General features: G+C 43.3%; 1 non-coding gene across 1 annotated transcript; it reads right to left on the bottom strand.

The window, feature by feature from the left end:
- Positions 1-5,543: 5,543 nt before the first annotated feature.
- Positions 5,544-5,616, bottom strand: trnav-cac (transfer RNA valine (anticodon CAC)). The gene has a single exon. It is a non-coding gene; the product is annotated as a tRNA-Val (tRNA).
- Positions 5,617-18,821: the final 13,205 nt, after the last annotated feature.

The following is an 18,821-nucleotide window of genomic DNA, read 5'->3' as shown; positions in this document are numbered from 1 at the left end:
TCCAAGTTATTAACCTCCCTGCTAAGGTAAATAGGTCCTTCGCCTCCACTCTGTCTGGGCCCTTCATAATTTTGTACACCTCAATTAAATCACCACTCAGCCTCCTCTGTTCCAAAGAAAACAACCCCTGACTATCCAATCTTTCCTCACAGCCAAAATTCTCCAGCCATGGCAACCTCCTCGTAAATCTCCTCTGTACCCTCTCTAGTGCAATCGCAGCTTTTTTGACCAGTCTGTCATTTGGGACCTTGTAAAAGCCTTGCTAAAATCCATGTAGACGACATCAAAGTACTCCAGGTGTGTTCTCACCAAAGCCCTATTTAATTGCAGCAAGACTTCCTTACTCTTATATTCCAACCTCCTTGCAAAAAGGCAAACATACCATTTTTCTTCCTAATTGATTGCTGTTCCTGCATGTTAACTTTCTGTGATTTGTTTACAAGTTCACCAAACTCCCTCTGAATACCGACATTTATTGGACTCTCACCTTATAAAAACTATTCTGCTTTTCTATTCTTCCTACCAAAGTGGACAATTTCACATTTTCCCACTTTATCCTCCAACTGCCACCTTCTTACCCAATCACTTAACCTGTCCACCTCCCTTTGCGTCCTCCTCACGGCTTACTTTCCAACCGACCTTTGTATCATCAGCAAACTTAGATACATTGCACTCGGTCCCCTCATCTCAGTCATTAATATAGATTGTAAACAGCAATTGCAACTTAAATTGTCCGCCCAGGATCGAAAGCAGGGCCGTTCGCGTGTAAAGCGAACTGGTAACCGCTGCTGACTTATACTGGGCAGAGGGGAACTGACCAGTCACCTCTCTCTGCTCTGATTGGGACATTTTTACTTCTCTTTAAACAACATCTCTCCTGTCCCACACTAAAATCATGGACCAGAATCATAGACTATTACAGCACAGAAGGAGGCCATTCGGCCGTGTTGCCCTGCCTACTCTTTGAAAGAGCTGTCCAATTTAGTCCAAAAAACCCAGTCTTTTCCCCGTAACCTTGCAAATCAGTTCTCTTCAAGTACCTGTCCAATTGCCTTTTGAAAGTTCCTATGAAAGCTGCTTCCACCACCCTTTCAGGGAGTGGCTACCAGATCGGAACAACCCTCTGTGTGAAAAAAAAATCTCCTCATTTCCCCTCTAGTCCTAAAAGCTCACAATCCTTCTCCACGGATGCCTTTTTACAAACATTTCATTCATCAAAACCAAACAAGATACTCTGGAAAATGTCTTCATTTTCAAGTAATTAATGTTCCGAAGGAGCTCCCTAATTTCCCTCCCCTTTATGAATCAGATCATTCTCATCCGGATCTTTTTCCACATGAACCGGCCTCCCCTCCCAGGGGCTGAGTTCAGAATCTTCGAAGGATACAGCTCAGAAGCAGGCCATTCGGGCCATCGCGCCCGTGCCTTATCCAACAAACCATGTACCAGATTCTCCTGAATTCCAGGGTGTGGAACGAAAGCGAACAACAAAAGCCCTGACATTCGACCGTGGAGGTACAGGCAAATCTGTGACAAACCGGTTTGTCTTTTTCCCGGTTTTTCCCTGTCTATCTGACTGCGTTTATCTCTGTGCGTGTGGAGCTGCAGGCTGATTTTGAATTCATAAGTGTGTTTGTGTATGTTTCGTGCAATAAATAAATGAGTGAATCAGACGCTTCTCTCCCTGACACTGGGGAACTAGTGAGGCAGAATTCAGAGCAGGGTTCTGTTTATTGTGAAAAAGGGAATGCAAAATGAATTCCGGAATTATTCAGAATTCTACCAGCGCTAAAACCAAATGCGACCCCCGCCGTGATTTAAATACGCAGCTTTCTGATTTAGATTCAGACGCGCTAACGTTGCGCTACGAGGTCTGATGGTAGCGATCGGGTTATTTACCTTTATGAAAGTTTCTCATGCACCATTTCATTTATTTCAGATTTCCAAATCCCCGCCCACTCCCACCGGGTATCAGGCAGCCTCAGAAGCAGCCTTCACCTGTCCGCGGCAGCATGACTGCAGCAAATCCAATGACACACACCCGGAACCCAGAATCATCACATCACAGGAAAGGAACTGCTCAAAATACATAACAGGACGGGCAGCATCTGAAAAAACGCTGAGACTTTCGGTGTTTGGACTTTGTTCAGGACTGCTAACAGGACGGTGTGAAAATTTAAACTATGGATGTGTATAAATGGATGTCATGCTTCTTTATAAATTGAGTGTTTAAGTTATGTGTGCCATTTATAAATTTATTTTGATTATTTTTACAATATGATATATCTTGTTATAAATATATATGATTGCACCTGTGACACTTATAAATACATTTGGGTGTAACTGCTTGGTGGTTATCATTATATCTCTGTGTATCTGTGTTATGTATTTGTGTGTAATGAAAAGTAAGACATAGAGAAATAAATATCCAGAAAATACATTTACAATATATACCCCACAAAAAAGGAATAACTAAAAGATATATCTAAATAGATTTGTAAGCAGCAGTCATGAAATGCATTTACATCTTACAAATCAGAAATATATTTTCAATCTAACACGGCTGCAGCCCAATATATTTATAACCATCTGTTGACAATGTATAAGTCGGGTTTATGGTTATCGAGTGGTTAGAATTCGGCGCTTTCAGCACTATGGCCCGGGTTTGATTCCCGGTCAGCGCATTTGTTTTTACAAAACAGTTCACTTAATTACGCAAAATTATACAAGTCTCTTAGATGATTCTTTCAATTACCATTAATAAACCCACAACTTTCTGGTTCACACTGGACGAAATGCTAACAAGTTTGCCGAGTAAATGTCGAAACGACGCGAACTTCTCTGACTTTCATCCCTTCTCATTTTACGCACTTTATTTTTGGAGTCTGCTTCAAAGTGTTCAGTGGTGATGAGACGAGGAATCTGGTGCAGCCGTTGTTGAATGTGAAAGGATTGCAGCCCAATTTACACGAGAGAAAGCTCGTGCCTGGAGGTTTGTGAGGAGCAAGTTCCAGCAAATTGTTTCTGTCCCGGGATTAAACCGGGAGTTTTTCGCGTGTGACGCCAACATGATAACCATTGCACCACGAAAACACCTATTTAGTCCAGCCCAGGTCAGATGGAAGTGTTAAGGGAGAAAGTGAACTGCTGACTCCCACTTCTGGGGGATATCCCAAAGCGCTTCATAGAGGTGTAATCAAAAACATGGAATCATGGAATCGCAGGAGTCCATTCGGCCCATCGTGCGTTGGCCAGCTCTTTAAAATAAATGGTGCAATTTTAAAGGGGGTGCAGGAACAGAGAGACCTGAGGGTATACGTACACAAATCTTTGAAGGTGGCAGGACAAGTTGAAGAGATTGTAAACGAAAACGTATTCGGAATCGTTGACTTTATTAATAGAGGCATAGAGTACAAAAGCAAGGAACTTATGCTGAACCTTTATAAATCACTGGTTAGACCCCAGCTGGCCATCACACAATTCTGCCCACCACACTTTAGGAAGGATGTCAAGGCCTTGGAGAGGGTGCAGAGGTGATTTACTAGAATGGTTCCAGGGATGAGGGATTGCAGTGAGGTGGAGAGACTGGAGAAGCTGGGGTTGTTCTCCTTAGAGCAGAGACGGTTAAGGGGAGATTTAACAGGGGTCTTCAAAATCATGAACGGTTTTGATAGAATAAATCAGGAGAAACTATTTCCAGTGCCAGAAAGAATGGTAACCAGAGGACACAGATTTAAGGTAATTGGCAACAGAGGTGAGATGAGGAGAATGTTATTACGCAGCGAATTGTCATGATCTGGAATGCACTGCCTGAAAGGGTGGTGGAAACAGATTCAATAATAACATTCAAAGGGGAACTGGATAAATACTTGAAGGGGAAAATTTTGCAGGGCTATGGGGAAAGGGAAGGGGAGCGGGTCTAATTGGATAGCTCTATCAAAGAGTTGGCGCAGGCACGATGGACTGAATGGCCTCCTTCTGTGATGTTTCCATGCTGTGATTCGATGTTATGGAGGATTTTCTGATGTAGTGGATATTCGGGGCAGAGGACCAAGTGGGGATTGAGCTCGACGGCAAGTGTATACAGTTCGTTCAAAGGGCTGAAGCCGATGGTTTCATTCTTCCCGTCGTTTAGCAGCAGGAAATTACTCGGCCATGCAGGCGACTTTTTTTGTCTTCATTCATGGGATGTGGGTGTCAATGGCAAGGTCAGCATTTATTGCCCATCCCTAATTGCTCTTGAGAAGGTGCTGGTGAGTCGCCTTCGTGAACTGCACCTTTCATTGACTGTGTCATTGACATTTTCTGGATAGAGAGAAACTATTTCCGCTGGTTGGGGATTCTAGGACTTGGGGGCACAGTCCAAAAATTAGAGCTACATCTTTCAGGAGTGAGATTTGAAAACATTTCCACACACAAAGGATGGAACAAGTTTGGAACTCTCTTTCCCTAACGGCAATTGATGTTTGCTTAATTGCAAATTTTAAATCTGAGATCGATAGCTTTTTGCCAAAAGAACGTATGAAGGGATAAGGGCCAAAGGCAGGTATATGGAGTTCGATCACAGTTCAGCCATGATCTTATCAAATGGCGGAGCGGACTCGAGGGGCTGAATGGCCTACTCTAATTCCGATGGTACATTTCCCCAAGTGTCTGCTCTCTCCATAGTTGCGACCTTGTGTTTAAAGCATATTTTCGTTTAAAGGTTGGTTTAGGGATGAGCCGATGGGCGTCAAAACGTGCCGTGGATCGAGACCGGGTTGGTTATTGCGGGAAGAGCAAATCAACTGGGCCGAAAAATCAACTGCAGCTCAAGCAAGAAATAAAATAGGAGTCAAAATAACCAATGTCGGAAGTGGGAAGGAGACTGCGACCTGAAAGCAGTGCCTTAGACCGCTCGGCCATCCTGACGGATAAATAGCACTTTGCCTCGCCACCCTTTCCACATTGAGACCCCCCCCGGAGAAAGGTTCATTCACTCGAGTGCTTGGTGATATAAATGATGCTGGAAAGGCTCGCTGAGCGGGATGCCACCTCCCCGGGTTTTCCTGAGCCTATTGTACTTTATTCCTATTTAATGACGGGAATATTCGCAATCAGTAGCCAAAAAGGATTAAAAGCTGAATCACAGAGAAATGGAAATCCTCGTTAAATCTGATAATGCTGTAAGTAAAACTCGCTGGTGGTCCAGTGGTTAAGATTCGCCGCTTTTACCACTGCGGCCGGGGTGCGATTTCCAGCCAGAAGAGCAACTTTTGAACACTTGTTATATTAATCGCATGGAAGAAAAAAAAAACAATATTTTTGTTATTCACCATTAATTAACCTATAACGTTATTTTGCAGAATGAAAGGCCACTGAGGGATGTTGGAAAAGTTTAATAATGTCTTTTGTGCGATGAACTTTTTATTCCTTCTCATTTTACACACTGTATTTTGAAGGGCTCCGTTTAAAATGTTCAGTGCTCGTGAGACCACGAATTTGTGTCGAACTGAACAAAACAGGCTCTTTCACAGAGGACAGAAAAATCTGCCCCAAAATAATGTTCCCGCCCGGGATCGAACCGGGGACTTTTCGCGTGTGAGGCGAACGTGATAACCACTACACTACAGAAACCTCTGATCTGGTTACCAGCCAGAAGTTAGAATGACTGTATTGATTCTCATTCATAACTATTCACTTGATCGAAGTTGCACAAGTCACAAAAGAAAAATGTTCATTTCAAAGTTATTAAACTCCCAAATGTGGCCTGTCTTGTTTGGACAGGGGTTGACCCTGACGTCACAGCCTCAACAAAGCATTTTCTCAACATTTCCATTGGGAACAGGAGGAGGCCATTCAGCCCATTGAACCTGTTCCGCCCTTCAATTAGATCAGAGATGATCTGAACCTCAAATCAATTTATCCGCCTTTGCTCGCTATCCCTCGATACCCTTACCCAACAAAAATCTATCGATCTCAGTCTTGAAAGCTTCAATTGACCCCCAGCATCCACAGCCTTTTGGGGGACAGAGTTCCAGACTTCTACTGCCCTTTGTGTAAAAAAGTGCTTCCTGATTTCGAACCTGAATAGCATGGTTCTAATTTTAAGGGTATGTCCCCCTCGTTCTTGATTCCCCAGAGGAAATTGATTCTCTCTCTCTATTCTATCGAATAATTTGAACATGTTAAACACCTCGCTCAGACCGCCCCTCAATCTTCGATACTCGAGGGAAGACGAGCCCAATCTATGCAGCCTGTCCTCATAATTCAACCTTTTTAGCCCCGGTAACATTCTGGTGAATCTGCTCTGCAACCCCTCCAAGGCCAATCTATCCTTCCTGAGGTGCAGTGTCCAAAACTGAACGCAGTTACTCCAGACGCAGTCCAACCAGAGCTTTATATAACTGGAACATAACTTCCACTTCTTGATATTCCAGCCCCCTGAGATAAAGGCTAACGCTCCGTTAGCATTTTAAATTATTTTTGGACCCGTCCGTTAGCTTTTACTGATTTATGTAAATGAACCTTTAATTCTCTCTGCTTCTCCACAGTTCCGAGCTTCTTACCATTTGGTAAATTCCCTGACCATCGGTCCAAAGTGGATTACCACACATTGAACTCCATCTGCCATAGTTTCTCCCACTCACTTAATCTATCAATGTCCCTTTGCAACTTTTCACTCGCATCCACACTACTTACTGTACCACCCAACTTAGTGTCATCAGCAAACTTGGATATACGACTCTCTGTTCCTTCATCTAAGTCATTGATAAATATGGTGACAAGCTGAGACCCCAGTTACAGATCCCTGGGGGACACCACTAGTCGCATCCTGCCAATTGGAGTATGTACCCATTATCCCTACTCTCTGTCTCCCATCTCCGAACCAATTCTCTACCCATGTCAATACATTGCCTCAAGATCCATGTGTTTTCATTTTTGCCAATAGTCTCATGTGTGGAACCTTATCAAATGCCTGCCGGAATTCCATATAAATAATATCATAGGAACATGGGGACAGGAGTAGGCCATTCAGCTCCTCGTTCCTGCTCCGCCGTTTGAGAAGATCATGGGTGATCTGTTATCTAACTCCATATACCCGCCTTTGGCCCATATCCCTTAATACCTTTCATTGCCAAAAAGCTATCTATCTCAGATCTAAATTTAGCAACTGAGCTAGTATCAATTGCCGTTTGTAGAAGAGAGTTTCAAACTTCTACGACCCTTTGTGTGTAGAAATGTTTTCTAATCTTGCTCCTGAAAGGTCCGGCTCTAATTTTCAGACAAAATGGTGGCAAGTTCGCGGGACATCTTGGACAAAATGGCGGCAAGTCCTTCACGGCTGCTGCACAGGGAAAGCAGGAGGCCATTCAGCCCCTCAAGCCCGTTTCATCGTTACTGAAGGCCGATCATCCCCTCAAGCCTGTTACATAGAATCAAGAAGAGGCCATTCAGCCCATCGAGCCTGTTATACAGGAACTGAAGGCCATTCAGCCCTTCGAGCCTGTTATACAAGAACTAGACACCAATCAACCGTTCAACCCTGTCAGGTAGCAAAAGGAGGAGGCCATTCAGCCCCTGGAGCACCTTGCACCAGATCTGGTGGCCAATCAGCCCCTCAATCCTGTTACATAGGAACAGGAGGAGGCCACTCTGCCCCTCGAGCGTGTTAACGGGAACTGAAGGCCATCCAGCCCCTCGAGCCCATTACAACGGAACTGGAGGCCAGACAGACCCTCAAGCCTATGACATAGGAACAGGAGGAGGCTATTCAGCCCTTCGAGCCTGTTATACAGGAACTAGACGCCAACCAACCATTCAGGCCTGTCAGATATCAACAGGAGGAGGCCATTCAGCCCCGAGCCCATTACACCAGACCTGGAGGCCAATCAGCCCCTCAAGCCTGTTGCATAGGAACAGCAGCAGGCCATTCAGCCCCTCGAGCATGTTATACGGGAACTGAAGGCCATTCAGCACCTCGAGCCTATTACACTGGAATAGGACTCGGCCATTAAGCCCCTCGAGCTTGTTGCAATGGAACAGAAGGAGGCCATTCAGTCCTTCTAGACTGTTATACAGGATCTGGACGCCTTTCAGCCCCTCACGCATGTTACATAGGAACAAGATGAGTCCATTCAGCCCCTCGAGCATGTTACATAGGAACAAGAGGAGTCCATTCAGCCACACGAGCCTGTTACACAGGAACAGGAGTGGACAATTCAGCTCCTCAACCTGTTCTGCCATTCAATTAGATCATGGCTGATCTGTATCTTAACTCCAACTACCCGCCTTGGTTCCTTGATCCTCAATAACCTTGCGGAACAAAAGTCTATCAATCTCCGTTTTGAAATTTCGGATTGACCCCAGCCTCAACAGACTTTTGTGGGAGAGAATTCCAGATTTCCACTACCCTTTTGTGAAGAAGAACTTCCTACCATCACCCCTGGGCGGCCGAGCTCTAATTTTAAGGTTATGCCCCTTTGTTCTAGACTCCCCCAACAGAGGAAGTAGTTTCTCTCTATCTACCCTATCAACTCCTTTCATCATCTTAAACACCTCAATTCAATCACACCTTAATCTTCTATATTCAGGGGAATACTAGCCTTGATAATTCAACCTGTCCTCATAATTTAACCCATTATCATTCTGTTGCATCTGTGCTGCAGCCCTTCCAAGGCCAATATATCCTTCCTGAGGGTCAGTGCCCAGAACTGAATGCAGCCCTCCAGATGGGGTCTAACCAGAGCTCTGTACAGCTGGAACATAACTTGCACCCCTTTATATTCCAGCCCTCTTGAAATAAAGGCCGACATTCTATTAGCCTTGTTAATTATTTTTGCAAATGTCCACTAGCTTTTAATCATCTCTGCACTTGGACCCCTAAATCTCTCTGCTCCCCCACAGTTTCGAGCTCCTCACCATTTAGAAAACACTCTGATCTAACTTTCTTAGATCCGAAGTGGATGACCTCACATTTCCCGACATTGAACTCCATTTGCCACAGTTTTGCCCACTCATATAATCTCTCATTGTCCTGGGAATGCTCGGTGCTTTTGTTTGGTTGGAGAATGCTTTATATCAGTTCATTATTTTAAAAAGATCACAATTGATTTTTATTTTGTACAGTTTGAACAAGACCATTATTCCCCGATCAGTAAAATATCCGTGTTTTTCAGATAGTGGAGACAGTTCAGATATATTTGCCTTTTTGTCTACTTTAATGAAGTGAAATTTTGCTGATTTAAAATCAGCAGTATTTCTTAGCTTGAAAAAGCATCTCCTCTGTCAGTTGAGGCTTCACTCCCAATGTCTCAGTGTTTCCGCTTGTCCTGATATCAATGTAACACTTGACGGGCTCCAGGTAATGAACAGTGAAACCCCTTCAGATTATCTCAGCCCACTCGTTCTATCCAGTGCCGAATAGTGCCTGCTCTTCAGAGCGTGACAGATTCACACTACACTGGAGCTTGTTTTAGACTTTAACTGACAAACAAATTGATGAAACAGTAAGAGAATAAACAGAATAGTAGCAGTAAGACAACAGTTTTAATGTAAAGCTCAACCAGATCATTATTGGAAAATAAAAAATAATAAATAATTCAAAATACTATACGAAACTGTGCCCGAACTTTCGAACATCCTGGTTCTTTGTTGTCTTTTTCGCACAAACTATGGAAGCTGTCGACTTGATTAACATTCTCAGAGATTCCAAACAGACTCACCAGTTTGAAAAAGACAGGCTGATAAATGCCTTCAAAACAGTGACTGGGAGCCAGTCATTTTAATCAATGGTCTGTGTAATTCAAAAGAAGCTGCCAATCAAAACTGTACGAGGAGAAATGACCCCGGAGGTTTTTATCTGAATCAAATGTTTGACTTTGTGAGTTCAGGCTGCCGTTGAGAGGTGCAGCCTGCCTTTCAGAGGTGCAAACCACTCACGCAATATCGGGGGCCCCCCTGCTGGTGAGAAGCCGCTGAACAGCGCAGTCAGGCCTGACTGCTCGCAGGAATCCGATAAATCACCAGGCAGCACCAATCTCACGGACTGTCTGCATCTCAACGACAGGGTGCAGGTTAATCACGTGGAGGTTTATCGACCATCGCGCCCGGATTCGGGGGTTATCGAATTTAACCCCGTACATATCTTTATATATATATATTACATGGAATACAGCACGGCACAGAAACAGGCCATTCGGCCCAACTGGGTAAATAAGTATCCCATCGAGTCCCCACAGTGTGACTAATGACTCCACACTGCACCCAGTGATAGTGCCCCATTGATCCACAGTGTCCCAGCGATCTAGTGCACCCAGTGATAGTGTCCCATTGATCCACAGTGTCCCAGCGATCTAGTGCACCCAGTGATCCCAAAGTGAACACAGAGTGACCCGGTGATCCAGCTGCACACCCACTGATAATGCCACAATGCTCCCTAATTGATCCCAGTGATCCCACAGTGCAGTCAGTGATTCCACAGTGCACCCAGAGGTCCCAGTATCCCAGTTCACTGCATTTGTGTAAACGTTTGAGACTGTCTTTATATACAACAACTTGCGTGTATAAAATAACATGTCTACATATATATATATAATATTTCTACATGTCTATATATATATATATATATATGTACATATATAATATTTCTATATTACTTAGAATGGGTAAAGTAGTTTCTCCTGTCACCCCATGAAGCTGAAACAAAATGGTGGCCATTAAGGCGGCCATCTTAAACAACATGGCCGCCAGTGTCCCAGTGATGCCACAGGAAGCCAATGATCCCACAATGTCCCACTGATCCCACAATGTCCCAATGATCCCACAATGTCCCACTGATCCCACAGTGTCGCATTCATCCCACAATGTCCCAGTGAACCTGCAGTATCCCAGTGATCCCATAGCAACCCATGATCCCACAGTGCTCCCAGTGATCCCACAGTGACCCAGACACAATTCACGTGAGCCTGTGGTGAAGGCCTCGATCAGTCCCCTGTGGAGAGAAAACTTCTTGTCCAAGGAATCCTCCTCCTCCCAAAAATTCTCTTTCCACAACTTCATGTTACAGCATTTCCACAAAAAAATCCTTTAATTGATTTTTAAAAATGGATTAAAAACAAAGCAAGCGAATAAAAAAGCACAGCAAGAGCTCAGAGCTCCCTCACACTCACTCACACACACACATTCACACTCAGTCACTCACTCATTCCATTACACAGGCAGGCCATCTCTCAGCAAACACCACTGACAAAAAAAAATCCCAAGTTACAAAGCAGAGAATCTGAAGAAAAGAGTGAAAAGCTGGGACAGAGAGAAACAGAAAGACACTCGGGCAGACTGAAGAGCACATGTTGCTTCTCTCTCTCTCTAATACAAGTTTGCAGGGTTTTCTCTCCTGCTTTGCCACTGAATCCCTCACCCACCCCCTCCCCTAAAAGGTGCTGGTCTGTCTGCCTGTCCTTGGTTAATGTTCGCTGCAAGATTCAAATTGCCCCTGTGCTCATTTTCACTTCTGTTCCTGGAGCAGGGGACAAAAACCCTGGGCATTTTTTGCTACTTCGCCCTTTATGTTGCAGTTTGCAAAGGTGAACGAACTTTACCTTTGCTCTTTTCTCTTGTTTTAATTTGCAGTGGACAAAATTCCAGCAGTTTGTGATCAACTTACAGTTTGTGGCTTTTTCCAATCAGCCAAAGATTTCAAATAAATTCATGACATATAAAAGAGCCAAAGCAATTTTTAAAAAACCCAATATACAGCAAGATCCCTCACTCAGTTACAGGGACAATCTCTCAGCAACATTCATTTACACAGAAACAAAGCCCAATTTATAAAGGAGAAGAATCGAAAGAGTAAAAGATTGAGAAACAGCTTTATCCAGAACAACAACATTATCAGAACATATGAAATAGAAGCAGGAGTAGGCCAATCGGCCCCTCGAGCCTGCTCCACCATTCAATAAGATCATGACTGATCTGATCCGAACCTCAAATCTAAATTCATGTCCAATTTCCTGCCCGCTCCACATAACCCCTAATTCCCTTTACTTCTAGGAAACTGTCTATTTCTGTTTAAAATTTATTTAATGATGTAGCTTCCACAGCTTCCTGGGGCAGCAAATTCCACAGACCTACTACCCTCTGAGTGAAGAAGTTTCTCCTCATCTCAGTTTTGAAAGAGCAGCCCCTTATTCTAAGATTATGCCCCATAGTTCTAGTTTCACCCATCCTTGGGAACATCCTTACTGCATCCGCCCGATCAAGCCCCTTCACAATCTTATATGTTTCAAGAAGATCGCCTCTCATTCCTCTGAACTCCAATGAGTAGAGTCCCAATCGACTCAACCTCTCCTCATATGTCCACCCCCTACAACAGCAAATTGTATATATATATATATATATATATATGTGTGTGTGTATTATCAAAACTACTATTACAAGCATCCATGAGGGCTTTGGGGGAAAAGCAGAGCGGGAAATGGGAATAATTGGATCGCGCTTTCAAGGAGCTGGCACAGGCAGGGTGGGCTGAATGGACTCCTCTTGCACCGTGCCTGCTATCAAAATGTGAATCGATGAACAACAACTTCAACGCCATGAACCTGAAACAAAATGGCACCCGAAAGGCGGCCAACTTACTGAGGGGCAAGGTGAAGCTTGTGATGAGAGACACAGAGAGTGATAATTTGCTTTTCCTGTAAAATCACTGTTGCACTCTCGTTAAAGATACAAACTGAGTGAGACTAACACTAGCTGGTGTTTAACATAAAGACAGGGGTGCAGTGAGGGAATTAAACAATCAAATGTGAAACTTCTGCAAAAAAGATGGATTAACATTTGGTTATTTGGACCTAATGGTTACAGAAAAGGATAGACCAGACATTCGGAGGAAAGGTCCAATAAGCCATTTTTTGTAGAGAATGTAATTCTAGCTTCTATTCAACAAATCAGAGTAAAATTGGACTCAATCTGAATGTAGTTCTGATCTGGGATTTAATTAATTTCTCCATTATTCATATTTTTCTTTAATCTGAAAGAATAACTGCATGTGTAACAGTAACAGAGCAGGAGAGTGCTGCGGGAGCCTGTCCAGTTTATTAACACTGCAGAAGGGGAAAAATACATATTATTTATTGCAGAATTCAGCAGCTCACTGGGAAAGTTACACATGGTACAGATGGAGGAGCAAAAAGATGGAAAGTGATTTTACACTTTAATTTGGAGCAATGCCTTTTTATCTCCACAAGGTTTAGTTTTACATTTAACTTAATGAGCTCTTTATCCTAAACAAACTTCAGGCACAAACCATGGCTTTACAGAGAAAACAAGTATTATTCATTCAATAGAAAAAAATGACATTAGAATTTAAACTTCATCTTGGTTTTATGCCCGATTTAGAATTGCATTAGCAAAAATTAAACAACACATTCTCAATTCTCAAAATGCATAACCGTTTGGAAATCAAATGTTTATCTTAGACTAAGCCTATAACGAAAGTTTTAGACTTGCCGAGAAGATTCCAGGTATTTTGATGGATACCGTTGTAGTGCAGTGTAACTTTCTCTGGTGGACAGGTCATCTGCTTCACAGGCAATCTGTAAACCTGCATCGAGGCATCAAGCTGGGAGGTAGCGAGCAGTCAGGAAGATTCAAGGTGAGGTGGTGCTGTCAGGAAGCGAAAGGTGAGCTTGGAGCAGTTATGGTGGATCTGCGTCTCTCCCCACTCAACTTCTGCCCAGATTTTTAAGACCGTTTTTATAGAGAATCACACCTCTGGGACAATGGCTTCTCAACAATAGATTCCTACAAATACAACCCATGATTGATTGACACTTCACTTGTTTTCTCTCAGTGTCCACAACGTAACCAAGTTAATTCGGCAGGAGTTCAAACGATCTCTCGCCCCCCTGGAATCGTTCTTGTTGCTATGGTGATCTATCCTCGGCTGTGTGATCTTTTTACAATGTGTCATTAACAATCTTTCAACAGCCCTTCCACCTTTTAATCGTCCTTTTCCTTCAGACATACTGAAGCGGATTTAATCTCAGGTTTTCGTTCATCAGATGAATGTTTACTGCACAGAGCAGCTGGGAAACTCCTGCAGTAAGTAATGGTCAGGGTCAGGTACACAAGACTGAGTGACTTTATTGTGCAGCCTCCAGGCATCACCTTTAGAAATGTCAAAATTAAATCCACACGAGTGTTACCCCAGAACAAACATGAACTGTCTGGCCTGCTACATCTGCTGCTGTTCTGCTGGTCAGCACTCTCACACACTCCAGGCTGATTACACAGTTTGTTTTTGTCCGTCTTTCAATATGTCTGTTATCTGTTTATGTCGTTTGTCTCTATTTATTTTCTGTGTGTTATTCTATCTTGTTATTTCCACTTCTATTCCATCAATTTGTAATTCGTTGTCAGTCTCTCTCTCTCGTTCCATCCATGTCTGCTTGCTCTCTCTCATTATATACATATATACATATATGCTTTCTTTCACTTTCTTTCTCTCTTTATTTTTTCTCTCCTGTCAAACAAACTCACTTTATTTATCTCCAGCTCTGTGTACCTCTGTCTCTACCCCTCTTTGTTTCCATCTCTCTCTCTTTGTCACAGACCCTCTCGCCTTTATGTGAACCTGTTTTAATTTTCTGCGCTATTTAATCATTATATTTCTTTTGCCCTGTGTTCTCTGTCTCTGTCCACTCCTCTCTCCGCCTCTCTCTCCTTCTGTCTTTCTCTGTCTCCCTCCTTGTCTTTCTGTCTTTCTTACTCTCTCTGTCCCAATATCTCCCTGTCTTTCTCTCTGATCTCTCTCACGCTCTCCCTGTGTCACTCTTTGCCTCTCTCTCTCTCTTTCTCGCTCTCACTTTCTGTCTCTCCCTCGCTCTTTATATCACTATCTCGCTCTCTCACACTCTTTATCGCTGTAAGTTCCTCTCTGTCTCTATGTCAGTCACTCTCCCCTCTCTCTCTCCCTCTCTGTATTTCGGCCTCTCTCAATCTCTCTCCCTCTTTCTCAAACTCCATGAATTTCTCTCTCTCGCTCCTTCACTCCCTCCCCCTCTCCCCCTCTCTCTCCCTCTCTCCCCCTGCACCCATTCTGATCTGGCCCAAAGCAGCTACTTTGAATCCCAGCTTTGCACATTTTGCTGGATCACCATTTAGTTGAAGTCCAGCTGGGCTCTTTAGGACTGCAATTTCGAGCAAAATGCATGTGTCGTCTGCAGAATAAATCCTGCCTTAATCGGTCAGATTTTCAATAAAATATAACATCAGAACCATATTTCAGATCATTTAATGGCTCTGAGCTGCAAATATATAATGTACTTTCCGTCCCCTGGGAAGTGTAGGGGATGGAGTATGAAATGGGATTCAGTTCTAGTGCTTGAAACCCTTCAGCTCTTTCTATGATTTCACTAATTTAACAATTAGATTGAATGGGTATTTCACCGCGTTCTTCAGCTCCTCTCTGAATTTAGTCTGGGTCAGGACATAAATACACGTGTTTGTGCAGGAACTGAGAAGCTGCAGCATTCCTGCTGTCTGTTGTGTGATATAACCAGGGTCAGCGGTGGAGTAATAAGACCAAATGTCTGCAATTCGCAGATAAATGAAAAATACAACCCGTATCAGCCACAACAGTATAAAACTGCCCGATATACTGAAGAGTAAAATGATGGATTTCTTTCGGTTCTCCATCTCTGGATCACTCTGATTCTCTCCATTGCTGCGGCCCCGGAGTCCCCTGCGGACTCGACTGGACACTAAAATACGCCTGACCGTCAGAACATTGAGCAGCAAAATCAGACAGAACGGGACACAAGGGGTTAAAATGAGGTGAAACATGTCAAATGCGGCCCATGCGGGGGAAGTACTGAACCTCGGTTTAGTCACACAAAACCAGGGAACATTATCAATGCTATAGTCAGGTTCATATGTAAAGTACCAGGGGACACTCTCCAAACAGCCCAGCACACTCACTGTTCCCAGAACCACAGCCGCCGTTCTCTCGGTGCAATATTTAGTTTTCAGCTTCTCACAACAAATGGCCACAAATCGATCAAAGGTGAAAGCGACTGTGAACCAGACAGAAACCCCCGTGGCTGCTTCACTCAAGGAGGAAATAAAACTACACACGGGAGTAATGAACAGGAATGAACCTGGGAAATAAATCGCACCAATACAATTCAATATCACACCAATGATAACGACCAGGAGATCTGCCACTGCCATTCCCACCAGGTAGCGACTGATACATTTGGAGAGACCGCACTTTCCTCGGGACAGGATCACAATCGCCACCAAGTTAACTGTAAGAGAGAGAAAAGGAAGCTGAGAAATTACTGCTCAAAGCTGGCGCCAAAGCAGCAGATTGAGAGGATCTGAGGTGAAATTTCCAGCTTTGTTGCTGCATCGAAGGGTGGAAAGTGATTGATTGACCTGGGCAGCGCTTTCGGGCAGAGAGATGTTTTTAAATACAATGATCAATAATGAATTGGGAGATTGATACAGAAAGTGAATAAAGTGAGCGCTGGATCCACTGGAAGGGCTGAGTGAGGGCGCAGTGCCGGTGGGGAAGGGAGAAGGGGTTTTACACACCGGGAATCCAGCGGATTAAAGCCGGATTTGGGCTCCAGACTGACGGGAAAGAGAGGGAAGGGTCAGGAAGGTGAGGGGACAAAGAGAGGTACATTTAGTTTGTTGCTCTGGTTTAAGAGAGCTGACAGGGGCTGGCACTAAACGGGAAAGGCGGCTGAGGACCGTCCCAGTGAGACAGATTGGGAGGTAGACAAGGAAAAGGACATATCAGAGCTGGAGCGGAGTCAGGAGCAGATAATTTCGGAACTTGCACGAACTGAAGTAAGGGAAGAAGAGACAGACGATTCAAAGCAGTGAGAGGAGAGGCTGTGAATTACAGGGCGAGAAAGCAGCAGAGTGTGAGAGGAAATCTAATCTATAGGTCCCAAGAACACAATCCAACTAATGCATTCAACAGTGAATTTCTGTGGTTATTGATGTCAGGCAACCTTTGTTGGGTATTAATTATATCAAACTTGTTGTTTATTGAATTCAGCCGAGCTTCTAAAACACAGAATCCTCATAATTCATCACGATAAATAAATTGCTAATTCTACTCTTCAAGTAAATTGTAATTATATTTAGTCATTCCGATCAAGACATTTCTGATTATATTTTTTTCAGCAAATTTTAATTATGTTTAGTGTTAAGTTGGAAAACAAAGAACATTCACAAAAACAGACTGAAGACCTGACAGGGATATAAACATGAGGAGCGAGTCCCACAATAAAAACTCACCCAATATGACCACATCATAATAACAGCTTCAAATCACATTTTCTATATTTAATTGTACTGGAAGTTTCAGCAGTTCATTCTGATGAATTATTCACACCACAGCCTCTCGCTTTCCCTCTCAGTCGCCCTCTCTATCACGCACTCTACTCTCTTTCTCAAGTCCATTTTCATATCCGATTAAATCCTATCATCCTTTGCCTGCATTCTGTTCACCAGCCCCGTGTTCCACCGATCCTATTCTCAGTCTCATTTTGTTAAATAGTGAAGCCTCTGTGGAATAGTTTAATGTTTCTACAGATCACCCAATTCTCCACCTGTTCACCGACACTGTTCACTTCATCTTCAAATCATGGAATAAACAGAATCGAATGCCTCTCCCAGGCAGATCTCACAATAATTGAGATTCCTTCTCCTGTAATTATAAAGTAAAGTGATAGATGGCGGGATTGTTCAATTAACAAAACGCCAAAATCACACGGATAATCGACAGATACATAGAAGGGCTCTTGATTCCAACAGATACGGTGCAAATTGAGATAACATAACAACCACACTTTTCATTTAACAGTGAAGTCCAGTGACAGTCAGTGAATTCATCCACAGTGAAGCAGAGAAGGAGATGTGAAAGAGTCAGCAGTAAATTCAGATCAGTAACCAAACATCTGAAGCGGCGTCAGATACACACATAATGAAATAATATTTCATAACAGTGATCACCAATAAATACATTGAAATCTCAGTTGAATTGAAGCATGTTATTGGGGAGGGAGGACACTGCACTGCCTCCTTGTAACACTGAGACCGTGAGCTGTCTCATTATTAATCACTGAAAACACATTGATGAAAACATATTCCAGGACAAGTTAGTTCCACAAGAAACTGTTAACAGCTCCTGATGGTCTGAAACCAACTCTTAGCCCAAACACCTGATTCCAATACATTCAGTACAGAGAATAATCCAGTAACAATGTCAGCTTTGTATATATAAAGTCATTACAGATATAATGTAACTCCTACAAGATCGAACATTTGGAAGCTAAGGACATACCATTATTCAACACAACATTCAGTACAGAGAATAATCCAGTAACAATGCCAGGGTTGGATATAAAAGGGTCATTATGGATATAATGCAGCTCTGACAAGACCGAAAGAGCAGAGACTTAACATATTCCATCATTCAACCGATAGAACAGGTGACTGTGTTGAACATGGTAGGAGAAAAAAATCATGTACCAAGTACAGCAGCGGAGTCAACTCTGATTTACGTCATTAACAGCTGAGATAACGGCTTACCTGGAACTCCAACCGCTGCAAGAACAGGAAAATAAATATCTTGTACCAGAAATATTACTGGATATCCCATTTCTGTGAGAAGCACTGACTTCTGTTGGCCTGGAAACCACAGCTTCGGCAGACACTCTGAGCTGATCCAATCCAACAAGCCCTGATTTATACAGGGGATAAGTCTCCACTGATACTCCTGATCATTGCTATTAGTTACAGTCAGTTTAACAAACACATTACAT

Source organism: Heptranchias perlo, unplaced genomic scaffold (genome assembly GCF_035084215.1).
Source record: "Heptranchias perlo isolate sHepPer1 unplaced genomic scaffold, sHepPer1.hap1 HAP1_SCAFFOLD_47, whole genome shotgun sequence".
Taxonomy (NCBI): domain Eukaryota; kingdom Metazoa; phylum Chordata; class Chondrichthyes; order Hexanchiformes; family Hexanchidae; genus Heptranchias; species Heptranchias perlo.
This window is presented reverse-complemented; position numbering and strand designations above follow the sequence as displayed.